The following is a 15,190-nucleotide window of genomic DNA, read 5'->3' on the forward strand; positions in this document are numbered from 1 at the left end:
TCTATAAAATCTGCTTTTTCCTATCTGAAACTTACAAGAGCCTCAATGTGTGGAAGTTATTGATTATGCAGCACAGTGACAATATGTACAGTGTTTACAATAGGTGTGAGACATCAAACGTACTTAACTCCCATTTTCTTAAACTGCTTATCCACTGTGCTTGCCATTTATAATCTGCCAAATCTTCTAGTCCTTTGTTGCATGTATAATTTAGAACCATCTGTTCTATGTGCTTTTAACTATTTAAACATTTTTCACCTACCTACGATTCACATAAATGTCAGACATTCAATTCAGTCAGGCTTTCTGTATTGCGTTTTACATAAAGCAAATCTCTAAATAAATAGCATAACAGATCACATCAAATAAGACTGCTACAGAGATAGAAACATACCACATACAACCTAAGTTTTTATGTGTTAGACAAATCTTTCAATGTACTTGGAATTGTTTCTATTAGCTTTTTTTTGAGTTAATGGTAGTCAATGTTTTTCCCCAACCCAGAAGACAAAGAGAATGCAAATTAAATACAGACAGTTTCATGTCCTTGTTAGAAGAGAAGTAAATATGCTGACTGAAAATGACTACAGGAGACAGAATTCCTCTTTCCCATTCAATTTGCATTGCCTCTTATTTATATACCAGTCAGTATATCATTAAGTTTGATCATGTGACCAACCGAACTTCAGTGAGGGGAAAAACTATTTTAGACAAGCAAATTAAAACACCACAAGTTTTTATTGTTTATCTTTTCATAATGGCTGACAAAAGAGCATATAGCTTGAGATTATAAAATATATTTTTAAATCAATGTTGCCTTTTAAACACTGTATTTTCGCCAATCATTTTACTTAATATCTGCTACTATATTTTTAAAGTATCCAGTATCTCCAGCTTTTTTTGAAAGCTGTATCTTCAAAATGCAAAGAAATATGTAAAAAAACAGAACAGTTAATTACAAGAAGAGATCTAGGTCATCTAAAATAAGTATACCTAAATAGTAACGAAGCTGATTAAAGAAAAACCTACAGGATTGGAGTAAATAAAAAAGGAAACATGCAAATATTCAAATCCTTTAAAATATAAAAAATATATACACAAAGGCCTCGTAAATATCAAAGGCCACTGTTTCCACCAGTTTTTCGCACATAGTTTTCCACCTGTTAACAAAACATAAAATGTGCAGACACCGAGGGCTCATTTTCAGAGCAGGACACAAAAATAAGCAGAACAGCTTATCGTTAACCTGTAAGTTACATGGTCCTTCACATGGTCGCTTAAAACAGGGAAAAAACTAAGCGAAAAATTTACTCCTGGTAAAATTTCTTCATAAAGTTTACATGACGTCACTGGGCCCCTGAACATTCCCTAAACTTTGAATCTTAACCAGACACACTTTTTGACTTTCAGGTTTCTTCCCAGTGCTTGAAAAATAAAAATTAAAAAAAGACAGAGAGACTTGGGAATAAAAATTGCCCAAGATGGCGAAACGCTTGTTGTTTAGAGGGCAGAGGGAAAAAAAATGGAGGATATTGTAATATACACAAAGGGATAAATTTCAGCAACTCGGCCAAGGACTGCAGCTGCTTCTCTCTTTATAAGGAAGCAACACACAAAAGATAAATACAGAAGGAGAGAAAAGAAGGGGAAATCTCCCAAACAGCAGGGCCAGTTCTGACTCTCCAAACATTTCCTTCCTTTCCCAAGTCCCAGTTCTGGGGTTCGTGGAACTACTTTAAGAGGAGAGGAGCCGCGAATGGGAAGGGGGTGGGGGGGAAGGGGAGCAAAAAGATTAAAAGAGCGAAGAAGAGTTGAGAACAGGAGGCAGCTCCCGGGGAAGAACTGCTAGGAGACGGACATTACTGTAGGAAAAGCTCTGCTCCTCTAATCTCTTCGTACTGAAACAGACTTTCCAGGTACCCAGATTTGTCCCAGTTCCACCTGCCCCTACTCCCACCCCACCCAGCTCACTTTCTGTAAACTCCCGAGCCCCAAGCTACTCGGGGAGAGAGAGCAAGAGAGACCCGAATTGGGGGTGGGGGGTGGCAGGCGCAGCTTATCAGTCCTACAGGGAAGAGGGGGCGGAGGCAGAAAAGGGCAGCAGTAGGCGGACTGGGGTGGGGGTGGGGGGGTATCTTGAAACTACCCCGGCGGGGATGGGGGGAGCAGCGGTTATTCCCGGTAGGAACGGCGATCGCAACCGTGCCAGAGGTGATTTTTTTGAGAAGCCAAACTGTTGGCGGCGACCTGAGCGCTGGAAGCCGCAGGGAGGAAAAAGGACACGCGAAGCGCCGGCGGCCGAGCAGGGAGGCCGGCACAAAGGAGGAGGACTCGCGGCGGCAGCGTCTGCCCACGCCGGGGGAAGCACGGCCCGCGGCCCTGCTAGACCGAAGTCCCGCACTGGCGGCTACGAATAAAGTTTACGTTCTCCTGAGACCGCACTCCCCACCTCCCACCCAGGACCGCGCATCTCCGCGTCCTCCTCCCCCAAACTGCAATCGGGACCCCGAGCACCACCCCAGCCTTCCAGCCAGCACAACAAAGAGACACACCGACCGGCGAGGGTAAACAGCCGCGGCCGGGCGGGCAGGGCGGGCAGGGCAAGCGCCTCCAGATAAGCAACTCCGGAGTCTAACCCACTCGCTGGAGCGCAGTTTCTTCTCTTTTTCGGTTTCAAACGGCTTTACAATATTTGGAATTTTCATCTTCACCCGCACCCCTCACACCCGAGGATTTTAAACTCACCTTTACTTTCGAACTGAGAGTTGCGGTGGATGGGATTTTTGCCTTCCCCAGATGGTTAAAGGTTACGATTTTTGTTTTGGAAACCCCACCACCTCCTTATTTCTATTATTATTTTTGCAAGAAAAGTATAAGGAGAGTTGGAGTGGAGGTGAGATTTGTGATCGGCAAAGCCCTGGACGCCCTCCTTCTCCGTCTTCCGCCTCTCTCTCTCTGATTAGTTCCTATCCAGCAGCAGATTGAAGCAGGAGATGATTCTTCTCAAGGTTTGTTCAGCAGCTTCACTTCTAGGCGAAGGCTTCATGAACCAAGTGACGTCAACCAACAAGGCTTCTCTCTCTCTCCTCTCTCTAACAATGAAAGTTGCTGTTAACAAGGGAAAAAAGAGAGAGAATTGTTTATACCATTTCAGTTCCAATAATAAATGACCCATCAGCTCTTAAAGTAGCCAGGGAGGGAGGGGGTGGCTTCTTCCTCCCAAGAATCCTGTAGCTTTGAGTTTGCACCGATTCTTGTTCCAGGAAAAAGTTAAGGAACTCTAATGTTTTGTTTTACTTTTAAAAGTAGAGAAGACAGAAAATAGGATTGAAAACGTAATTTAAAAAAAAAAAAAGTACACGGGCGAATAGGGAGAGTAGATTAACCATGTCCACCTAAACTTTGTCTGTAAACTCAGAATTTGGTTAAAATCTAAAAGTCAACTAAATGTAATATGTTTGGAACTCAAAAAGCAGTACGCAAAATGGTCCCAGGATAAAATGCTACTGCCCTAACCCGGGCAGGTTAAGCTACTGTAATGTTTATGCACTGAGTTAAAATTTAAATAAAACGTTAAAATAATAAGTCGTTTTAAAGTTATACGTTAAAACTGCAAAAGGTAACCTCAATAGTCCCCCCACACACACACTTCTGAGAAGGCAAAAAAGGTGGGAGAGGATAGCTAATTGTAGGAATTAGAGTACTTAAAAAATCAAGTTAAGACTAGGTAGCCTATTGCTCCATCTTTAAATTACACACGAGGTATACTATTTGTCTGCCCCACAATTTCTTCTAACTTCCTATTTTTTACCCTTCCATTTTCCTCCACCAATTTCAACATCCTGAAACCAATAAAGTTAAACTAAAGGTGAAGTACACCCCATTCCCTCCTACAGCACACCACCCTGTAGTTTCCTTAAAAAAAATTTTTTTTAAAAAGGCCTTATCCTTGGTAACGCTTTATTACCAAAGAAGATAATTTTTTTTTTCATTGAGGTAGTGTTTTACCCCTGGAACACATTAAAAGTCCCAAAAGTTCATATAACTAAAAACGGCATAATTTAATTTTCAGGATGAAGAGTAAGTGAAAGGCAACCTATAGAAAAATAATTTGACCATATATGTATATTTTGTACATGCATATGTGGATAAATGTATCTTAAAAGATGCTATTGTTTTATGTTTCCTCTTCAGCTACTGGCTGTGATTTTAATTGTGCTGGAGGATCTTCATTAGTATTAACACATGGGGAGATTTCACAAAGCTGCTTCATTAGGGGAAAAAAAAAAAGCTTGGCAGACTAGGTCTTTTTGCATGCACTGAGAATGTCAGCCTTACCTCGGTCATTTGTAACATAATAAGTGCAAGTACAATGATTGCAATGCAGGAGCACTGGGGGAAGGGCAGAAATACTGCCTGTCTAATAGGGATATCTGAAAAGAAGGCTGCTCATTACATAGTAAAATGTATGCTAAAAATTAGTGAAGATGATGTCTCAGGAGACTGATGCTAAATAAATTAATGTGCTGATATGTTTTTAATTATTATTTTTGTAATAGTTTATTTCATTCTCAGGATTCACATTGAGCAGCAAAGCTGTGCTAGCACTTATTGATTTTTTTTCCCTGCCACATTCCCGGAATACAGATTTTAATCATTTCACTACACCACACTCAGTAATTTCATTAAAAACTGGAACCTTCCATCCCCAGAAAAGCATTTAATTTCAATGACATACAATTCTGGTCTTAGCAGAAAACTGTCTCCACAGTAAAAGCTGGCCTAAGGTTCAAATGCATAATTTAATCCTGAGTTTTCCATGCTCTGCATTCCTTTGAAGCTATAATTTGAGTAACTACCTAATAACTGTAATAAGGATAATAATTTCCTTATAATATATTATTAACTCATATTTAATTAACTCAAAGGCCAAGTTCTGTACATGTATGACTGGGTCAACAGTTCCACAATATCAAAATTTACTAATAATGTTAAAGAAAAATACAGATTCCAGTATAAGTGTGGAAAGCTAGCATTTAGATATTACTTTAGCAAAGTAACATGTAAAAAAGTTGATGCATTTTATATAATAGAGGTCATTACTCAAAACAGTATTTCTATGTGTAAATAAAATATTTTAATATTTCAACAATCCATTTCAGACATTTTGTCTAATCATTAGCATTACTGCTGAAAATATTCAATTTCGAAAGGATAAAAAGAAATAGCTAGATTCAAATTGTTTCAATTTTCATATAAGAATTCTCTTAAAACATTTCTTTGCAAATAAAGTTGTGGCACTCTTGAATAACTTAGATAACTAAGAATGTTTCTTTTACTTACTTAAATACTTTTAAAATAGACTGCAAAGCATAATTCAAAGTTTGGTTCCAATAAAATGCTGAAATAATAATACTGGCTTTGAAGATGGCACACTGGCTTTCCAGACAATGTTTCATAAGAATATGTAATTTACATTGCCTAGTTTTTACAAAAAAGCACCTGTGGGGAAAACTGTTTAACATAAGAAAACTTATTTAGTAATTAAAATTCTTAATATATGCCTAATCAATAGAAAAAATGGTACACAGATAATGAAAGTGGCTAACTTAAAAAAAAAAGTGACTAACTTACATATATATGTATAATTTCAAGTTGAAGCCATATATGACACAAAGTTTTTTTCTCTTGGTTGAATAATGAAGTAACTTAAAATTAAGAGTATCATCAAAGGTTGGAATAAAGGGTAAATGTGGTAATAATAAAGAATTTGATTTTGGTGTGTTTATAAAAACTTCCAATTTTTATATTAAAATATGTTTAAAATAATTTGGTGTTATTTGGTAATTCAAATATATTATTATCCAATTTAATCTATACCTTTAAGACTGATTTTAAAAATAATGAAACATTAAAAATTTTAAACTGGAATACTCTAGTATTTGATACCCGCTTACTAAGAAGTTATGGTTAAATTATTTTTAAATATGATTCTTTCCCTTTTTCGTGTTACCACATTTGATTATTTCAAAGATTACAACATAGTCATAGAGTTGGGGGGTGGGAAATAATTATAAGTTATAAAATAATTTGGCTCCCATAGCACTTAGTCTTCTACTTGTTTATCATCTAAATTAGTACTTGATCATGTACAGAATTATAAAAGAATTTAATGATCAAATAGATCTTTTCCAATATAAGTAAAATCCTATATGTGATATGTACCTAAACTAATTATTCATATCAATAATTAATCTAAATTAGTACCATAAATTACTCTACCACTATAGACTAAATTGTACTTTTTTTATAAAGCATTATCTATTCTTAGGACCAAGACAGAACTTCATAAACAGGAGGAGATAAAGATGGACAGGTATCCTATGGTAGTTTCAGTTACATGGACCTTCAGAGAGTAAGAACTGTCATGGGCAGAGAACAAAGTCTAGGCTGACTATGAACTACAGACAGCCAAACGAATGAGAAATCTTAATAGTAGAGCCACCTGGCCACTGTCGTGTCTTGTTTCTGTTTCAATCAGTACAGACTAATGAAGCTTTATTTGTTTTCATTCACTGAACAAACATTTGAGTGCTTGCACTCTGCTAGAGGCTGGAAAAAACATGAGAGCTCACATTCTAGTTGATATAAAGTGTGAAATTTCTGGGAGATCAGAGACTCACAAAAATCACATTATAAAGATACAAATAATAAAGTTTTGCTAGAATAAAGAGGATGGATCTACTAATTCTGACTAAGAGTCTATATAAAAGCTTTATCAAAGAAAGGCCATTTGAACTGCATCTCAAATACTGAGAGCTTACAAGGCAAAGAAGGCGGGAGCAAATTCTAAGTGAAAGAAACCATAAATTTAAATTATAAAAGCTACCAGATCTGATGTCCATCCAGTAGTCAGAAATTCAGTGTAACAGGAATACTCAGTGTGAGTTGTAGAATAACAGGGACTAAGGAGGAAACGGAGGCTGGGACCTGTGAGTATAAGGCCTTATGTGCCTTGGTTGAATTTATCCTGAAAGCCAACAAAGGTCAGCAAAGAAGTAACATGATTAACATTATTTTTAGGAAAAAATTAACTGTATAGATAGTGCAGATGATAGACTATATTATGAAGAGTTATCTTAAAAGACCATGAGAAAATGGTAAAAGACAGTGGTACTAGAGGTTTAAAGCAAAGTAAAATGTAGATTTTGTGACAAACCAAATTAAAGAAAAGGAAGGATTAAAGGAAAACTAAATTTCTGGCTTAGGGAACTGGGCAAATGCTGCATTTAGCAAGGTACAGAATACAGAATACATAAGGGAAACAAATCACAAGGTAATCTGGAACTAGAACTTGAATTTATGCTTTATAGATCATTTTTAAATGGGATTATTAAAATCAACTGGACAGTTTTTTCAAAATGTGCATACCCAGGCCCAATATCTAGAGACTCAGTACGTCTGGGTGGGGTCAAGTGTTTATTTTTTTTAAAAAACCTCCTGATAGTGCTTCCAATAAACACTGCTGATTCAGAACACTGTTACGGAACTTCCCTGGCAGTCCAGTGGTTAAGACCATGTTTCCACTATAGGGACACAGGTTCCTCCAGGTGGAGGCGCTAAGATCTTACAAGCCATGCGGCCAAAACAGAAAAAAAAGAATGCTGCTACCAGCATAAATTAATTATAAAATTCATTTGGAATTAAAAAAAAAAAAAAAAGCCTAGAAAACCCTGAAAAAGAACATTGAAGGGGGGGGTGTCATATCAGATATTTAAGGCTTAATAATTTAATGGTAGCATTGGCACATGAAAAAAAAAAGGACCAATAAACAAAATAGAAAGTTGAGAAATTACCCAAGTGCATATATATGGAAATTTAACATAGATAAAAACGGTATCCCAAAGCAGTAAAGAAAAGATGGACTTTTTCATAAGTGGTGTTGAGATAACTGAGTAGTCACAAGGAAAAAGATGAATTTGGATGTGTTCCAAGAATAAATTTCAAAAAGATCAGGTATTTAAATATAAACATTTGAACTATTCAAGTACTAGGAGAAATTATGGGTCAATTCCTCTGTAAGTGAAGAGTAGGGAAAATGTTCCTAGCAATGGTCAAAACTAGATGAAGTGAAAATATGAAAAACATTTGTAACATATAAGAGACAATTTAATAACCCTACATATAAAGAGTATCTAAAAATGAATAAAACACCAACACCCTGAGAGAAAAATGGCAAGAGATATGAACAGACATTTCACAGAAAAAGAAATGCAAATGCCCCTTAAATAGAAACATTCTCAACCTTCTTCATAAGAGAAATGCAAATTAAAATCACTGAGATACTATGTCTCACCCAACAAATTGGCAAAAATTCAAAATTTTCACAGCACAGCCTGTTAGGCAGTTGTGGGGAAAAGGAACACTCTCAAATATTGCTTGTTAGGGTGAAAAATAGAAAAAGCCCAACAAAAGAGATGTTCATGGAATCTAGCAAAGTTACATATACATTTTATTTTCTGTCTGGCAAATCCCACTTCCAAGAATCTGACCAACATGAAAAAAAGAAGTTATTCATTGAAGCATTGTTTCTTACAGCAAACGTTTCTATGAAAATTAATACAGAAGCCTCAATAAAATGTAGTCTGAAGGTCAAAAGAGGGAGCTGTCACCCATGTACCAGTTAAAGTCCACACAGATCCCAACAAAAAGAGACATACCATGCATCTCCAGCTGGAAGTAACATGGTTTTACTACAAATGCCAGCAAGGGGAAGAGATCTCTTCCTCGCCTGGCAACAGCTCAGCCAATGGGACTGTCTCAACTCGGTCAATTAAGAGCCGTTCTACTTTGCACTCTCAGTCTCCTCCAATGGACTTTTTATGAGCATCTCTCCTGACTCTCCCATCTCCTCTATAAGAATTTTCTTCCCTTTGCTTTGTTGAACTTGCTTGTGGTTCACACAGTTGCATCTCCCAAACTGCAATTCTGTGTTGCTCCCTAAGAAACCCCCTTTTGCTGGTAAAATAATTGGTTTTTCATTGTTTTAGGCTAACATAGGGAAATAACCCACAAGTCCATCATAGTGAAATGGTTGAATAATTATAGTACATACATACAGTGAAGTACTATGCAATTTTTAAAAGGGAATAAAGAATATATACAATATAAAGTAATTCACTGTCAACTCCAGTATACATCGTTAAGTAAAAATATCAAAGTGGAAAAAAGCATCTATGGCATATTACCATTCATCTATCTCACTTTTTAAATTAAATGAAAAATCAAAACCTTAAAACACATAATGTTAGTGGCTCAGACGTGTCCAACTCTTTGTGTCTCCATGGACTGTAGCCTGCAAGGCTCCTCTGTCTATGGAATTCTCCAGGCAAGAGTACTGGAGTGGGTTGCCATTCCCTTCTCCAGGGGATCCTCCCAACCCCAGGGATCAAACCCAGGTCTCCTAAATTGCAGGCAGATTCTTTACCATCTGAGCCACCAGGGAAGCCCTTAAAAATGGTTACCTGTAAAAAGGAAGGGAACAGAGGAGCAAAGATGGAATAACAGGAAGTTTTCTCATAAAAATGTGATTTCAGAAACATAGAATATATATAAGTATAATTTACAAATTATAAAACAGAAATACATTAAAATTTAAAAGTGATCCCATCTAAATGAAATGAGTGAACTTAATAATATATGGAGTTGGTGGCATAACCATACAGAGAATATTCTAAGTGACTTTAAACATAGTAGTTTATCTTGTCTTTTTTTTTGGCCACACCATGCAGCATGTGAGACCTTAGTTCCCTGGCCAGGGATTGAACTTGCATCCCCTGCATTGGAAGCACAGAGTCTTAACCAGTAGACTACCATGGAAGTCCCAGGAATTTTTAAAAACCATATTAAAACACATTAATTTAACAGTACTTTCCTCATAGGATTTAAACTAAGAAATAAACCTTAAATAAGCAATGACAAAACAAGAACTTTAATTGTTATCATCAGCCACAGTTTTGTGGTGGTATTAATTGGTGGTGGTATTGTAATTAGGGGCTTCCTAGGTGGCTCAAGTGGTAAAGAATCCTCCTAAAATACAGGAGCCACAGCAGACACAGGTTCAATCTCCTGAGTCTGCAGCAAGATCCCCTGAAGGAAGAAATGGCAACCCACTCCAGTGTTCTTGTCAGGATAATCCCAGGATTGGAGGAGCCTGATGGACTACAGTCCATGGGGTCGCAAAAAGTCGGACACGACTAAAGCAACTGAGCGTGCACACATGAGCACATTCTTGTAATTATATTGCATGCATAGTCTGAGAAAAAGCAAATGGATAATTAAGTTGGTGTTTGGGTGTGGGACAAAAAAGAACAGATGTAAAATCCATGAGTTATATAAAAATTCTGTGATCATGAATTTGAACTGGATATATCAGAATGAACTATAATATTTTACATTTAAAAATATATGTATTTCTTAGTTTTGCCCACTGTAAAGGCCTAAAAACAGGGACTATGCAGTAGCAACAAGCACATAGTTATGTATCTAATTATTGACAGTAAACATCATTTGCCCCTGAAACAGATTCCTTGAAGCGAAGGCTGATTCTAGTCTGGGGATGGGAAGTATTCAAGGTAAGCCTAAAATATCCTATCATACTATTAATCATGAAAACTATCAAAGAATACTGGGGTAATGTAAAAGGACTTGAGAATAAATGTGAAAAAGCCAACTTGAATTGGTTCCCACTGGCCAAAGATGAGACAATTTAAGCTCCTTAAGAACAATTAAAATGGATTGCAACATAACAAATACAACTTAATACATAATTTCATAATGATACTTTAAAAAAACTCATTATTCACCTTTGAAGAATGCTAGGGAACCAACTCATTATTTTGAAAACTGGTAAATAAAGGCAACAATTTAAGGCTTTATTCAATATTTCATACCAAATGTACCTTAGGAAACCTAATTTGAAATTGTGTTTCTATGTATACATATATATGTATAAAGGTGTGTATATGTATATATATGTATGTACATACATACATATATGTAACAAAATTTGAACATAAGATTTTTTTAAAATGAAATGTTATTTGCCTGTACTAACAGTTATTGTGATCAAGCATATGATTTACCTGTGAGTTTCAAGGAAAATAAAATAAAGAGGGTTCAGGATACTATTCTTGTCTAGTAAATAAGAAAATAAGCAATTCATTAAGACAAACTTAAAACCTTGGAGTGAAATACCGAAGTTTGAACCCAATCTTTTAGCCAATGCATAGACATCATCTGTATGGTCTTTCTCATAGCAATACTCTATAAAAGCCAAGGGCATGATGATGACTGTAATTAAGTTCACTGCATTAAATAATTAACAAGTCAGTCATATAAGGCTATGTAGGTTATGCACAGGATCACTACCGGGGCAGCAGTGTGATGAATCCAAATCATACAACCACATGTAGTCAAAAGTTAAGTCTTTAGGAATTTTGCAAGCTACTTTTTAAGGATGAGATGGTTAGATAACATGACTGACTCAATGGACATGAGTCCGAGCAAACTCCAGGAGACAGTGAAGGACAGGGAAGCCTGGCATGCTGCTGTCCATGGAGTCGCAAAGTTAGGCAAGACTTAGCGACTGAACAACAACTTTTTAAGCATAGCTGTTACTAAAAAGTAATATCTTCAAACATATTAAAAAAATACAACTCATCACTTATTTTATTATGCTTTATTAGTATCGATGTCCTCAAGGCCCATTGTAATATGCAGAAAAAATGATACAACGGTGTGTTACTGCCCATCTCTTCCCAACTCTATTACCAGTGATGTCACATTGGTAGCTTGAAACAGACCACAGTGGGAATGTTTACAATCTAGAAATCAGCAAACACTACAAATCAGGGCATAAGCTTAATGTTTTATTAATAGTGTAGACTTTAAAAAGTGCTTTAAAAAAGTTAATAAAATTAAATTTAAATTATATCACTGAAATAGCACAAAAATGGAGAAATAATTTTCTAAACCATTTTAAAACTATTAACAAATTCTGAGAAGTCACATCATTGATGAAAAAAGTAAGGACTGTTTCATTTTCATCTTACTCTTAGACAAAAATATCAATGACTATGTATGTTAGCACCACATTCTTCAACAATTGCACAACTATAGGCTAACTACAGATAGGGCTGTAGAAATAAGAATTTGGTAAAAATCAACCAAAACATTCTGTAAGAATCAATTGGCTATATAGATTTTATAATACAGTATTGTATATGCTATTCTTTGTAAGTTGTATATATTTTTACGTCCAGAAAGATTTACAGTACACCTCTGTTGGGGAGGACAACAGTTACTAGGCCTTGAGGAGTGCTCCGTCCAACTGAGAAATGAAAATACTCCAAAATACATGGTACAACATGTTAAATACTCTAACAGAGGTATTGAAAGTGAAATGAAAACACATTGCAGGTGCCTGTGTGCTGAGGGGCTTCAGTTATGTATGTCCAACCCTTTGTGACTCTATGGATTGTACCCTGCCAGGCTTCTCTGTTAGAAGTGGTTATTTTTCTCTGGTGGAGATAGGGGAAGGAAAATGCATATCCTGATTTTTGAAGAATCCATCTCATAGTAATAAAAGCTTCTTTGCATTATAGTCTGTCCTAATGTATTATTTTCAGCACTAAACTCAGTAATAATTTAGCTCTGAAAGGCAGTTTTAAAGCTCTACAATATACTGATACATGCCTTGGGGCAAGCCGTCTGAAATCACACAAACAGTCTTTTTTAGGGTCATGAAAGTTATTTTATTTTTTTAGCCATATGGCCTGTGGGTTTCACAACCTAGGACTGAACCTGGGTCAGGCAGTGAAGGCACCAGTCCTAACCACTGGACAGCCAGGGTACTCCCATGAAGAAATATTTTAATCTCATATCTGATTTCAAAAATTCACGACTACGTGCCCTCTTGACAGCTAGCCTGTTTCAAGTCGAAAAACAAGAGTTTTCTATCTCACAGCATTTTGAAGAATATACACTCAAGGACCAAAATTCAGTCATAAGCACAATTTTCATGATTTCCTCTAAAAACTGAATCAAGATCAAAGTCCATATTGCTTATAGACAACTGTGCTCTGGGAATATGTACTATGAGAATTAATATTCAACAGTCAACGCTCTAACTGTAAAGAGTGTAGTTATGTTTCTGTATTCTGCTTGTACTCTGTCAATACTGAATCCAACAAACCTTTTCCAGAAAAATCTTTGGTTCAAAAAATAATCACAAAGCAAATTTTAAAAATTTCTTCCCCTTTAAGCATGAATTGTTAGTGACTAAAAATAAAACCAAACAAGAAGTTGTCTAGGACTTCTCCCTCATGTATGCTCCTTATATAGAAGGTGTCATCCGACTATAAGGTTTCGATTAGCATGCACATGTTATAGAGTAGATAGACTAACGCTTTCTTATTATATATCATTGATATTATAGTGTCTCAAAGTACCACATTAAAGGAATTTTGCCAATAGTTGATTCTGAGTTCTCGCTAAACATAATATTTATTATTTTGCTGCTGGTTTAATAAACTTGGCACTGTATGGTTTTATATCTGCTTTTGCTCTGAGAAGTACAATATCAAATTAATACTTCCTTCGCTTTAGTGTCTTCTCCATCTTTAGAGAAAAGAATACTGGAAGGCATTATTTTGTATTTGTGGGATGCTTTTGTTTTTTTGGTTTTTTTTTGGATGCTTTTGTTATTTCAGCAGAACAGTTTACAAAACTCATTTGAAAAGACCCTGATGCTGGGAAAGATTGAGGGCAGGAGGAGAAGGGACGACAGAGGATGAGATGGTTGGATGGCATCACTGACTCAATGGACATGAGTTTGGGTGGACTCTGGGAGTTGGTGATGGACAGGGAGGCCTGGCGTGCTGCAGTTCATGGGGTCGCAAAGAGTTAGATACAACTGAGCGACTGAACTGAACTGAACTGAGGTTTTAAAAAAAAAATGTCATTACGTTTTCTTTAAAAGAGAGTAAATGACCTTAAAATATCCTAGCCCGGGGAATTCCCTGACAGTCCAGTGGTTAGGGCTCCACATTTCCACTGTAGGAGGCACAGTTCACCCCTAGTTGGAGAACTATGATCTTGCATTCTGCACAGTGTGACATATATATATATATACATATATATATATATATACATATATATATATATATATGTGTGTGTGTATAAATGGGCTTCCCTGGTGGCCCAGATGGTAAAGAATCTGCCTGCAATGCAGGAGACCTGGGTTCAAATCCTGGATTGGGAAGATCCCATGGAGTAGGGCATGGAAACCCACTCCAGTATTCTTGCCTAGAGAATCCCCATGGACAGAGAAGCCTGGCTGGCTACAGTCCATGGAGTCACAAAGAGTCAGCCACAACTGAGCAACTAAGCACAGCAGAGCACGCACACACACACACACACACACACACACATACAGGCCACACTGTGTATACATGTAAGTATAGATATATTTATGTGTGTGTATATATGTATATACATATCCCGGCCCAAGTGCATTAAAATTACTTTTCAGTACTTCTCTCTCCCCGCCCCCCATATATTTATAACCTTTCTCTCTTTCCCATTCTTGATTGAAGAGAGGCAACTGGAGAGAGAAATTATCCTCTGAGAGGCAAATCAAATGATAGAAGCACCTGGAAACAATTTATGTTGAATCTTTAAAAATGAAAACAACAACAAAAAACTTATGAACTGTGAATTATTTAGTATGGCCAGAGAATAAGAAGAGAGGAGCTTTTTTTTTTGGTAGCTTTTATGTGTGGCTTTTGTTGGAGGAACGGGTTCAGTTCTTTTCAGATTTTCTTAGGGAAAGAGCCCTTGAGAGTTTGACCATTCCCTCATTTCAGGACTCCTGAAGCCTCTGCTTCTGCTAGGAAATATCCCTAATCCTCACATATGATCTTTCAGACATTTTTTCCCAGCAGCTTTTTCTATTAAACATAGTTTTAAAAAAATGTAAGGAGATTCTATACAGTTATTCCTCTACTACTTCATTTGTGTTAATGATAAATCCCAAGATCACAATTAAGCTTAACATTAAGATAAGATTTGGGGGAGTAAATGTGGGGCTGGGTGCCGTTCTAAGCTTTGGCAAATCTGTTTCTTTCCT

General features: G+C 36.6%; 1 protein-coding gene and 1 long non-coding RNA gene across 15 annotated transcripts in view; one reads left to right on the plus strand and one right to left on the minus strand.

The window, feature by feature from the left end:
• Positions 1 to 15,190, minus strand: part of BAZ2B (bromodomain adjacent to zinc finger domain 2B) — a 399,660-nt gene that overhangs the window by 310,486 nt on the left and 73,984 nt on the right. For 13 of the 14 annotated variants that reach the window (XM_043488300.1, XM_043488299.1, XM_043488302.1 and 10 more), the window contains exon 1: positions 2,746 to 3,868. The gene's annotated coding sequence lies outside the window, so the exon portion shown is untranslated. Of the gene's footprint in view, positions 1 to 2,745; positions 3,869 to 15,190 lie in introns of those variants that run through there. The other variant, XM_043488288.1, reaches the window with a different exon arrangement.
• On the plus strand, positions 1,838 to 5,795 carry LOC122453947. The gene is made up of 2 exons (XR_006273237.1): positions 1,838 to 1,916; positions 2,170 to 5,795. It is a non-coding gene; the product is annotated as an uncharacterized LOC122453947 (long non-coding RNA).

Source organism: Cervus canadensis, chromosome 15 (assembly GCF_019320065.1).
Source record: "Cervus canadensis isolate Bull #8, Minnesota chromosome 15, ASM1932006v1, whole genome shotgun sequence".
NCBI classification, from domain to species: domain Eukaryota; kingdom Metazoa; phylum Chordata; class Mammalia; order Artiodactyla; family Cervidae; genus Cervus; species Cervus canadensis.